The sequence below is a fragment of the Lissotriton helveticus genome, chromosome 6, assembly GCF_964261635.1.
Source record: "Lissotriton helveticus chromosome 6, aLisHel1.1, whole genome shotgun sequence".
Taxonomy (NCBI): domain Eukaryota; kingdom Metazoa; phylum Chordata; class Amphibia; order Caudata; family Salamandridae; genus Lissotriton; species Lissotriton helveticus.
This window is the reverse complement of record NC_136067.1, coordinates 1,904,376,419-1,904,389,132: the sequence shown is the minus strand read 5'-3', so window position 1 is coordinate 1,904,389,132 and position 12,714 is coordinate 1,904,376,419.

Below are 12,714 nucleotides of genomic sequence, written 5' to 3'. Positions count from 1 at the left end.
TGCCTACTGATATGGCGTGGTGTGTGTTACCTGCTGCACTCTGGCTGTGCAACATTGCAATGGGTGTTTGTCATTCACAGGTGACTCTGCATATCCCAGTAGGCCATGGCTGTTGAGCCCGCTAAGGAATCCCAGGACCCCGGCTGACATCCGGTACAATGAGGCCCATGGCAGGACCCGACGTGTAATCGAGCGGACTTTTGGCGTGCTGAAGTCAAGATTCCGCTGCCTTGACAGGACAGGAGGTGCACTGGCATACTCGCCTGGGAAGGTGTGCAAGCTCGTTGTGGCATGCTGTATGCTGCACAACCTGGCCATCCACAAGGGGATACCCCTGCTCCTGGACGATGGTGAGGAACCAAGGCCACAACCTGCTCAAGGACCTGAGTCCAGTGATGAGGACAGTGGAGAGGAGGAAGGAGTAGACCTGCGCCAGCAGCTCATCGACCGCTACTTCACTTGAAGGTGGGTGACGGGGTACGACGTGTACATTGTCTGGTGTGCTTGCTGTTCTTGTGAAGGGCTATGCGTGGATGTAACAAACAGGTACACGTTCAGTCACCTGTGTGTGGTATATGTGACATTGACGTTCCATATGGGGACGTACGCTGGACCCTATTTGTTCACACCTGCAGCCCATTGTCTTGTATGCCAGTAGTGAATTGTGTATGTTTTGTGTAGTGTTCTGTCTGTGATGCCACAATGAGACCATTGACTGTTGTTCTGTTGTGTCTCCCTAGGTGCTGTAGAATAATCCTGCCCTACATACTGTACATCATTTGGACACATCATGGACATTGTCAACACTCTAAATATTGCACTAAAAATGATACCGCACAAAATCTGGTGCGTCAGGTATTTTATTTGGAAAGTGGATATGTGATTTGTGTGGAAATATTTACATGAAGGTGGGGAATGAGCAGTGAGTTGACAGTCATGGTCGATGAGATGCAAGAGTAGACACCACATGGATGTGGTGACCCAGTCCAACAGACAAGTGCCATTGCCAAGGAAATGTGGGGAAAGACAGTCCAAACAGTCAATGCAGTGGGGAAGAGGGTTGCCATCAGGGCTGGCTCTGTGACTGGCGTGTGGCAGGTGCTTTGCCTCCGGAGACTCCCAGGTTCTTCTTTGGACGCCCCCTAGATCTTTTTAGTGGGGGGGCCTGCTGAATGGGCAGCGGCGTCAGAGGACTCGCCCCTCTCTGTTGGCGCAGAGGAGGATGGTGCACTGTCATCCTGCGGCACAACAGGAGGGGACGGAGGTGGTGGTTGGGACACAGGCCTGTCCCTCTGCAACGCCACTTGCTGGCGCATGAGGTCCACCATCTGTCCAAGGCGATTGTCGATGGACCTCATCAGCAGGATGAGCTCCCGCAATAGTTCATCAGACCGGCCACTTTGTCCCTGGACCTCTTGGTATGCCTCCACAACTCTGGTGAAGTGATCCAGGAATGGTGTCTACTCCTCCCGAGGTCTGGTGGTGACCCTGGCCCTCCCACCTGCCCTGCTGCCACGGACCTGTTGCCTTACCACTGTGGGTCCACGCACACTCTCCCTGCCCCCCCCCCCCCAGTTGTTGGTGTGGGCTGGTCATCCCCTGGGACAGGGAGGGTGCTGCAGGTGGTACTGGTGATACGAGTGGTACTGGTGGTGATGGTGGTGGTGGTGTCGGTGGTGGCTGTGGTGGAGGCAGAGGCCGCGACAGCAGGGGTCTGCTGTGCTGTTGTTGCAGCAGACGTGGTGGTGGGGAGGATGGGGACCTGGGACCTCTGGGTCTGTGGCACACCAGATGTGCTGGCCTGGAGCTCATCGTCCAAACTGTCCAGGGAGTCAACATCTGAGAGTCCATGTACCGGGGGTGGAGACTGGCTCTGCTGGTCGTTGTTGTTATCCTCAGCAGTGAGTTCTTCATCACCTTTGGAGTAGATGGGGAATGGTCAGTGTTGGTCACTGTGCAAGTATTGTATCATCTGCGTATTATCGACTGTCTGTACACTACACAATTATGAAGTCTCCACTAGTATAATTCATTGCAACACTGTGTGTAATTTCATAGTGCAGAGGAACATCATTTACTCATACATGTCGGGTGTCAATACATTGCATGCAATTGTTGCTGTGTGTAGGGATGCAGGTCTCACACACACACACATCAGGAATAGTTAAGATGGCTACCTACCTGTTAGGTGAGAGTGAACTGTGGCTGACACATGCTCCTGGGTGGGGGAGGCCTCTATCCTGCTCAGCTGTGGGACAGGGGGCAACTAGTCCAACTAGTTTTTGACTAGTCTTAGGATAACCACTCCAGACATCCCAATCACACTCCCTCCATCTGCCTCCTCACCTCCACAGTTCTACACACTCACAGCACTCTCACCCACACCATATTTACCACCATGGAACTCTCCGGCACCCACACATACATAATCAGCTACCCCCCCAAGCTCTCAAAAAAATCTGCCAAAACCTTCAAACACAACTTTCTGAAATCCCACCCAGAAACACCCTTTGCAGATCCCTATTTTTCACCCCGCATTGGACGCATGACCACCAACATCATCTTCTACACTAAACGCAGAGCACAATGGAGGAAAGCCTTCTATGCCTTACTCACGGTCTCCTCTACGAGGAAGTCCGCACATGGTCTTATGATGACCATTACCCCATCACAACTCTTCCAAGCGACAGCAACCATCACTATCTACAACAATGGTACTATTCTCACCCAGTCCACAGATCGTAGCCTTAACCTATTTGATACTTTATTTCCCACCATTAAAGAGAAGGTATCCAATTTACTGACCCCCTCCCAACCTACCCCCACTCCCAACACCCAATCCACTGCTTCTCCCACTCAGTCCCACACCCTCCCACCCCCTACATTCTTGACTCTGGATCCCCAGAACCGCATGCCACCCTCAACCAATCTACCTCACCCCACAACACGCATACCCTTTCTACATCTATTCACCCCCTCTCTATCACCTCCCCACCGCCTCTTACATTCAACCCCTCGCCACCTCCCCCACTGCCTCTTACTTTCAACCCTCCTCCCCTCACCTCTAGCCCCCCCTCCCCTATCTCCACCCCCCTCCTTATACATTTAGTCCACCCTCCTCCTACTGTACCTCCACCCCTCCCCCTCTCACTCCTAGCCCCCCTCCTCCTCACACACCACCACCTCCTCAGCTCCCACCCCCTACACCCCTAACTCCTGGGTGCCCAGAGTCTGGCGCAACCCTCAAGCCCTCTACCCCACCTTACAACATACATCTCCTTTCCCCAAATAGCCCCCTCCCCTCTATCACCACCCCCCTACCTCTCACATCCAGCCCCTCCCCTCTATCACCACCCCCACACCTCCTACACCTATCACACCCTCATCCTGCCACATCCCCACCCCGCTACCTCCCACACCCAGCTCACCTCCTCCACTCACACCACCAACACACCCCCATCTCTCACCTTGCTCCCCCCCTCTTCACCACCCCTCCTCCTCTCTCACCTAAGCTCCTCTCCTCTGCTCACATCAGCATACTCCCTCCCTCCACACCTGCCCCCTTCCACCTCCACCCCACCTTCCAACACCACCCCAAGCTCCCCTTCCTTCTATACCACTCCAAGTCTCACTTCCTCCTTTACCACCCTCCTCTACCGCATCACTCCCCCCTCTCCCCATCACAACAGTCACCCACGTACATACCAGGGAAACCCCCACCCCCACCCCCACCCCACCTGCTCCTCCTCCTCCACCCACCCTAATGTCCTCCACACCCACGTCTAACTCATACCCAACACTCTACCCTCCCCCCACCCATACCCATACCCTTCCCACGCACCCATCGAACCGAATCAACTCTCTTCAACCTGCCCCTGGCTCCCCCACTACTACCGTTCCTAACTACACTCTCGACAAGATCATGTCCACCCTTCAGCAAATCAAAGACGAGCTTCAAACTTTCAAATTACTATTCTCAAGTCAACTTAGGCCCCCCTCTCCTCCTAGTACCATGATATCCTGCAAGCACCCCACCCATCCCACACGCTTACACAAACTCAACCCCCCCTACTGGACCTCTATCCCTGCCCCTAACTCTTCCAACCGCCCTCTCCGTTGCACAAATTCATGGACACGATATGACATACGGGCCCTACTACATTCCTACGAATCCGCTCCCACCACCCACTTGCCACTACACATCTTCCCATCCCCATCATCCATTCCAACCCTCACACGCAACCCCTCAAAATAGCTCACTACTGTCCACTCACCTTCCCATCCCCACCATCCTCTCCAACCCTCACAGGCCCCCACTCAAAATATTAGAGACACCATCTCTAACAATCTGAAAACAGTCACCCTCACATTGGACCCCGCCACCCCCCTCCTCAGCCCACGGCTCAAATGCACACTACTTAACTGCAGATCTGCCCCCAGACACGCATCTGACATAGCCGACCTCATTATCGCACATGACCTAGACCTTACCATACTCACCGAAACCTGGTTAACTGAATCCTCATCACCCCCCATCGACATTCTCGTTCCCCCTAACTATCACATCATCAGATTAAACAGGACCGGCAAAACAGGAGGTGGAATAGAATGTATTTATTGCAGTAGCCTTTCAGTAACCAGAGCCATCTCCCCTACATTCTCCTCTTGTGAACACATCTGCCTCGACGTCAACAGCGAGGGCAATCCAGATTGCTCTCTACATATTATCTACCACCCACCAGGTGACAACCTCGCCTTCACTGAACACCTCATGGACATGATCACAACTAACTCGGGTCGACAAAACACACAAATATTCCTTGGTGACTTCAACCTTCATTGGAATGATCACAACGACTCGGTGGTTAACAGTCTCAAAAACTTCCTCAAAACCTTAGACCTAACCCAAATCTGCAACAGCCCTACTCATGACAAAGGCTCTATTCTTGACCACGGCATCATCACAGACACGCCGTGGAACTCTGGAACCTCCTCGACACTACATCACCGGACGTCGCCTTCCTCACGGAAACCTGGATGAACGCCTCCTCTGCACCCGACATCGCCATCGCCATCCCGGACGGGTACAAGATCATCAGGAGGGACCGCATCAACCAGACCGGAGGTGGCATCGCCATCGTCCACAGGAACACCATCCGCATCACGACCGACGCCAACGACTCCTTCGCCGCAGCCGAACATCTCCACTTCCAGATTCACACCGACCCTAAGACGACCTCAGAGGCACCCTCGTCTACAGACCCCCGGGACCACGCACACAATTCAGCGAAGACATCACAGACCTCATCAGCCCGCACGCCCTCCCCTCCACTGACTACATCCTCCTCGGGGACCTCAACTTCCACCTGGAGAACAACAAGGACCGCAACACCACCGCCCTGCTGGAAAACCTCGCCAACCACGGACTCAAGCAACTGGTCAACACCCCCACCCACTACGCCGGCCACACGCTTGATCCCGTCTTCTCTTCCAGCAAGTACATCACCTTCAGCCACGCCACCGGACTCCACTGGACCGACCACAGCTGCGTCCACTTCAGCTTCAAAAGATCCACGACCCACCACCACCCGCAACAGGTACCTCACAGGAATTGGAGCAAGATCACCGCAGACCAGCTCACCACCTCCCTCAGCCAGAGCCCACCCGCCAACATAACGGACCCCAACGAAGCAGCCCGCAACTTCACACAGTGGCTGACCGCCTGCGCCGACGACCTCGAGCCACTAAAGAACCCTCCCAGCAGACCCAGAAGCAAGAAGGCATCCTGGTTCACCGACGACCTCAAGGACTCCAAGAAGACCTGCCGCACCCTCGAGAAAGCCTGGCTCCTCGACCGGACCACCGACAACATGACCGCCCTCAAACACGCTACCCGCAAGCACCACCAGCTCATCCGCACCACCAAGAAAAAATCCCTGAAGGAACGACTGGACAACAACGCCCACGACAGCAAAGAGCTCTTCACTATCGTCAAGGAGTTCTCCAACCCCAGCACCGGCACCAACGACATCACTTCGTCACAAGACCTCTGCGACTCCCTCGCCTCGTTCTTCCACCGCAAGATCGCCGACATCCACAACAGCTTCCGCGCCCCACCCGCGCACCCAACCGTCGAACCAACGCCCCCCACCGCCACCCTTCGCACCTGGACCACGGTGACCACCGAAGACACAGCCCGCACGATGAACACCATCCACTCTGGATCACCGACCGACCCCTGCCCACACCACGTCTTCAACAAGGCCAACTCCACCATCGCACCCCAACTCCGGAACATCATCAACGCCTCCTTCAACACCGCCACCTTCCCAGGGAGCTGGAAGCACGCCGAGATCAGCGCCCTCCTGAAGAAACCTACAGCGGACCCCACCGATCTCAAAAACTTCCGCCCCATCTCGCTCCTCCCTTTTCCTGCTAAAGTCATCGAGAAGATCGTCAACAGACAGCTGACCGCCTTCCTCGAGACGAACGGATCCCTCGACCCCTCGCAGTCCGGCTTCAGAGCCAACCACAGTACCGAGACCGCCCTCATCGCAGCCACCGACGACATCCGGACCCTGCTGGACAAGGGGGAAACAGTGGCCCTCATCCTCCTGGACCTCTCCGCTGCGTTCGACACGGTCTGCCACCGCACCCTAGTCCAGCGCCTCAGCAACATCGGTATCCAAGAGAAGGCACTGGAGTGGATCATCTCGTTCCTCGCCGGAAGAACACAAAGAGTCCGCCTCCCCCCGTTTCGCTCCGAGGCCACCAAAGTCATCTGCGGCGTCCCGCAAGGATCTTCACTCTGCCCCACCCTCTTCAACATCTACATGAAACCTCTTGCAGCCATCGCACGCCAGCACAACCTCAACATCATCTCTTACGCCGACGACACCCAGCTGATCCTCTCCCTCACCAGAGACCCCGACACCGCCAGAACCTGCCTACACGAAGGGATGAAAGATGTCGCCGAGTGGATGAAGGACAGCCGCCTGAAACTGAACTCGGACAAGACGGAAGTCCTCATCCTGGGATCTTCGCCCTCCGCCTGGGACGACTCCTGGTGGCCCCCAGCCCTGGGCACCGCACCCAAGCCAACCGACCACGCACGCAACCTGGGCTTCATCCTGGACCCCTGCCTCTCGATGACCAGACAAGTCAACGCCGTCTCCTCATCGTGCTTCAACACCCTGCGTATGCTTCGCAAGATCTTCCGCTAGATCCCGACCGAGACCAGGAAGACTGTCACCCAGGCACTCGTCACCAGCCGACTGGACTACGGAAACGCCCTCTACGCCGGAAGCACAGCCAAGCTACAGAAAAGACTCCAGCGCATCCAGAACGCCTCCGCCCGACTCATCCTGGATGTCCCCCGACGCAGCCACATCTCCAGCCACCTGAGGAACCTGCACTGGCTCCCCGTCGACAAGAGGATCACGTTCCGGCTCCTCACCCACGCACACAAGTCTCTCCACGACCTGGGCCCCAAGTACCTCAACGACCGCCTGAACTTCTACACGCCCACCCGCCAGCTACGGTCCACCAGCCTCGCCCTCGCAGCCGTACCACGCATCCAAAGAGCCACCGCCGGAGGAAGATCCTTCTCTTACCTGGCAGCCAAGACTTGGAACTCCCTCCCCATCCACCTTCGGCTGACCCAGGACCATCTCGCCTTCAGGAAACAACTCAAGACCTGGCTGTTCGAGCAGTAGCATACCCCTCCTCCCAAGCGCCTTGAGAACCTCCCGGGTGAGTAGTGCGCTATACAAATGGCATGATTGATTGATTGATTGATCATTATCTCCAAAGGTCACACCACCCAACTAGACTCAATCCAACATTGTGACTGGTCTGACCACCACATTATCACATTCTTCATCAATGAACTTGTGAAACTTCACCCAGCCCAATCCACCAAACCCAAGGTATGGAAAAGAGACTTGAGGAATCTCAATCCCATCTCCTCACCCTCCCCCAGCTACAACCTACTCATACCCCCCATTGGCAACGACGACGTCCTGGTCCTTACCGATCACTACCTCAACCCAATGACGACGATAATCAACGAAGTTGCCCCCCTTCAGCTAAAGAGAGTCTCTTCCAAAGCCGTGGTATGACGGTCTGCTTAACAAGGATGGACGAGATATGAGACTAGCAGAACGCAACTGGAGATCCACCCCATCAGCTATGCATCGCAATACTCTGAAAAAAAAAAGAAATGCTTACTTCAGGAAAATCAAACGAACGAAAACAGACTTCTTTAGCCATCAACTAGACCAAGCAAAAAACCGACTAAAAAGCTATTTGAACTAATCAAAACTCAATCCAAAGATGAACCACAGCGAGTGCATAGCACACCCAGCACGCTACCATCCTGTGAAGAATTCTCTACCTTCTTCAACCTAAAAACAGTCAACATCAAGAAAGATCTTCTCATGGATCTAAACCTATATTCTAACCCCATCAGCAAAACACCAGTCAAACTAAAAAACAATGCTACTTGGGAATCCTTTGATACATACACGGAAGAATCTATAGGCAAGCTCCTAAGTACCCTGAAACCCTCCAACCACCTCTCGGATCCTCTACCTGCAAACGCCGTAAAGGACTTTAGCCCATGGCTTCTCCCGCTCTGACCAAAATCATTAATAGTTCTCTTCAACAAGGATCTATCCCAGACTCCCTCAAAGTGGGACAAGTATCACCCATACTTAAGAAACCCACAGCTGACCCTACTGACCTCAATAACTATCGCCCCATCTCTAATATCCCTACCTTAGCCAAACTGTTAAAAAAATGTGTCCACCTCCAACTGACTAAACACATCAATCACTTTGACCTTCTCAACCAACACCAATCTGGCTTCCGTGCAGGCCACAGCACAGAATCAGCCATGACTCACATAATTGACGACGCACTCCAAATTCTAGACCAAAACGGCACTTGCCTCCTCATCCTACTTGACCTCTCATCTGCATTCGATACAGTCAAACACGAGAACTTACTCGATCTGTTGAATATCAAAATGGGCATCTCTGGGACAGTACTCAAATGGTCCACCTCCTTCCTTCATAACCGGACCCAGAAATTCAAACCTAATAACACTATGTCCACACCTGTTCCAGTTACACTTGGTGTCCCGCAAGGTTCCTCCCTATCACCGACCCTGTTCAACCTAGTCATGGAGCCACTCACCGCACTGCTTCATGCCTCTAATGTGCAATTCCACATGTATGCGGATGATACCCAACTCTACCTCAAACTACAATCCCCTAAAGACCTCAAACTTTTCAACTCAACACTTAAAGACACACAAACTTGGCTGGCAGAGAACCATCTCAAACTTAATGCTCTAAAAACAGAATTCCTCCTAATAGCACCCCCTCTAAAATCCCCATCGCCCAGGACTGGCTGAAACACCTCACTGCTTTCAACGTCCAACCTATCATTGTAGACGCAGCCAAATTCTTAGGTATCACCCTCGATTCCAATCTCAATATGCAACGACATATTAGCAATGCAACCAAGGGAGCTAATTTCCAAATCAATACCTTGAGAAAGCTGAAACCCTTCCTCCCAGCCAACGACTTTAGAACTGCAGTTCAAGCACTAGTTATCCCTTGGATTGACTATGGAAGTGCCGCCCTCTGCGGCCTCCCACTATCAACAACCCACCATTTAGAGCCTCCATCAATGCTGCAGCAAGGCTCATAACTGGATCAAAAAAATGCTTGCACATCTCTCCGGACTTAAAATCTCTGAATTGGCTACCGCTCGAAGCCAGAATACACCTGAAAATCGCATGCATTACTCACAAAGCCTTACATCACAGCTCGCCCAGCTACATTGCTCAGCAACTGACAATCTCAGGGGGCTCAAGAGCCACAAGAAGCACAGAAACTCTCCTTTTGAAACCACAAAGATTCCGCAAGAAAATACCTTACAAGCATTCCTTCTCAGGGATGGCCCCCAGGATCTGGAATGCCCTCCCGCCAGAAATGAGACTCATCTCATCCACTGCCTCCTTCAAAAAAGAAGTCAAATGTATCCTCATGGCTAAATTCACTTGAACATTAACTATGCATTTACTGTTTGCCTGTTTGCCTCCCCCTTGTATTTCAGTACCTAAATCGACCACACAATCACACTCTACTACCTGGCATTGTGCGCTCCCTGCACAAATCGCCTTATTAAGTTTCTTTATTGCGTTCTCTTTTCATATGCATGTACGAATTGCCTTATTAATTTTTTTGAATGTATGTAAAGCGCACTGATATCTGCAAGGATCTTGTTCGCGCTGTACAAAACTCTGAAAATAAAATAAAATAAATTGGTGGGATTGTTAGTGCAGGCCTCCCTCCAACAGACAGTCATCACAAGCAAGATAGCTACCTACCTGTTAACCTGTTTGGTGAAAAGTGCAATGGCTGACACATGCTCCTGGGTGGGGGAGGTCTCCATGATGCTGGAGTGTGGGCCAGGGGGCATGCTGGGAGTAGTGATATAGGCCTCCCACCCACAAACAGTGCTCCAATACAAGATGGCTACCTACCTGTTAGTCTGTTTGGTGAACAGTGCAATGGCTGACACATGCTCCTGGGTGGGGGAGGCCTCTATCCTGTTCAGCTGTGGGACAGGAGGCATGGTGGGAGTGGTAGTGCAGGCCTCCCTCCCCCAAAGACCCTCCCAGTGAAGATGCCTACTTACCTGTAAGTTTGTTTGGTGAACAGTGCAATGGCTGACACATGCTCCTGGGTGGGGGAGGCCTCTATCTTGCTCAGCTGTGGGACAGGGGGCATGGTGGGAGTGTTAGTGCAGGCCTCCCTCCATCAGACAGTCATCACAAGCAAGATAGCTACCTACCTGTTAGTCTGTTTGGTGAACAGTGCAATGGCTGACACATGCTCCTGGGTGGGGGAGGCCTCCATGCTGCTGGAGTGTGGGCCAGGGGGCATGCTGGGAGTAGTGATACAGGCCTCCCACCCCCAAACAGTGCTCCAATACAAGATGGCTACCTACCTGTTAGGGTGTTTGGTGAACAGTGCAATGGCTGACACATGCTTCTGGGTGGGGGAGGCCTCCATGCTGCTGGAGTGTGGGTCAGGGGGCATGCTGGGAGTAGTGATACAGGCCTCCCACCCCCAAACAGTGCTCCAATACAAGTTGGCTACCTACCTGTTAGTCTGTTTGGTGAACAGTGCAATGACTTACACATGCTCCTGGGTGGGGGAGGCCTCCATGCTGCTGGAGTTTGGGCCTGGGGGCATGCTGGGAGTAGTGATACAGGCCTCCCACCCCCAAACAGCGCTCCAATACAAGATGGCTACCTACCTGTTAGTCTGTTTGGTGAACAGTGCAATGGCTGACACATGCTCCCGGGTGGAGGAGGCCTCTATCCTGCTCAGCTGTGGGACAGGGGGCATGGTGGAAGTGTTAGTGCAGGCCTCCCTCCAACAGACAGTCATCACAAGCAAGATAGCTACCTACCTGTTACTCTGTTTGGTGAACAGTGCAATGGCTGACACATGCTCCTGGGTGGGGGAGGCCTCCATGCTGCTGAGGTGTGGGCCAGGGGGCATGCTGGGAGTAGTGATACAGGCCTCCCACCCCCCAAACAGTGCTCCAATACAGGATGGCTACCTACCTGTTAGTCTGTTTGGTGAACAGTGCAATGGCTGACACATGCTCCTGCGTGGGGGAGGCCTCTATCCTGCTCAGCTGTGGGACAGGGGGCATGGTGGGAGTGTTAGTGCAGGCCTCCCTCCAACAGACAGTCATCACAAGCAAGATAGCTACTTACCTGTTAGTCTGTTTAGTGAACAGTGCAATGGCTGACACATGCTCCTGGGTGGGGGAGGCCTCCATGCTGCTGGAGTGTTGGCCAGGGGGCATGCTGGGAGTAGTGATACAGGCATCCCACCCCTAAACAGTGCTTCAATATAATATGGCTACCTACCTGTTAGTCTGTTTGGTGAACTGTGCAATGGCTGACACATGCTCCTGGGTGGGGGAGGCCTCTATCCTGCTCAGCTGTGGGACAGGAGGCATGGTGGGAGTGGTAGTGCTGGCCTCCCTCCCCCAAAGACCCTCCCAGTGAAGATGCCTACCTACCTGTAAGTTTGTTTGGTGAACAGTGCAAGGGCTGACACATGCTCCTGGATGGGGGAGGCCTCCATGCTGCTGGAGTGTGGGCCAGGGGGCATGCTGGGAGTAGTGATACAGGCCTCCCACCCCCAAACAGTGCTCCAATACAAGATGGCTACTGTTAGATCTGGGGGTCTCTAGTTGGCAGAGGTAGGTACCACTGTCCAAATAGGGACCCTTGCTTCTAGTCAGGGCAAGGAGATAACCCTCTAAGATAACCTCCGCTCACCCTCTAGGTAGCTTGGCGCGAGCAGTCTAGGCTAATCAGAGGCAATGCGTAAAGTATTTGTACCAACACTCACAGTAACACAGTGAAAACACCACAAACTGATTCCACAACAGTTTAGAAAAATAAAGGTATTTATTCTAAAACTACACAAGACCAAAACGATAAAAATCCAACATACACGGTTCAAGAATATGGTTTCAAAGAGTTCTTAAGGTTGCGTTAAAGTTCTTCAAGTTGCGGTAAAAACAAACCACAGTTGCGTGAAAAGTTCACAGTTGCGTCACGTTTACTCACAGTACCTTTAGTTGCAACAAAGTTCCAAAAGCAGAAGCTGGTGC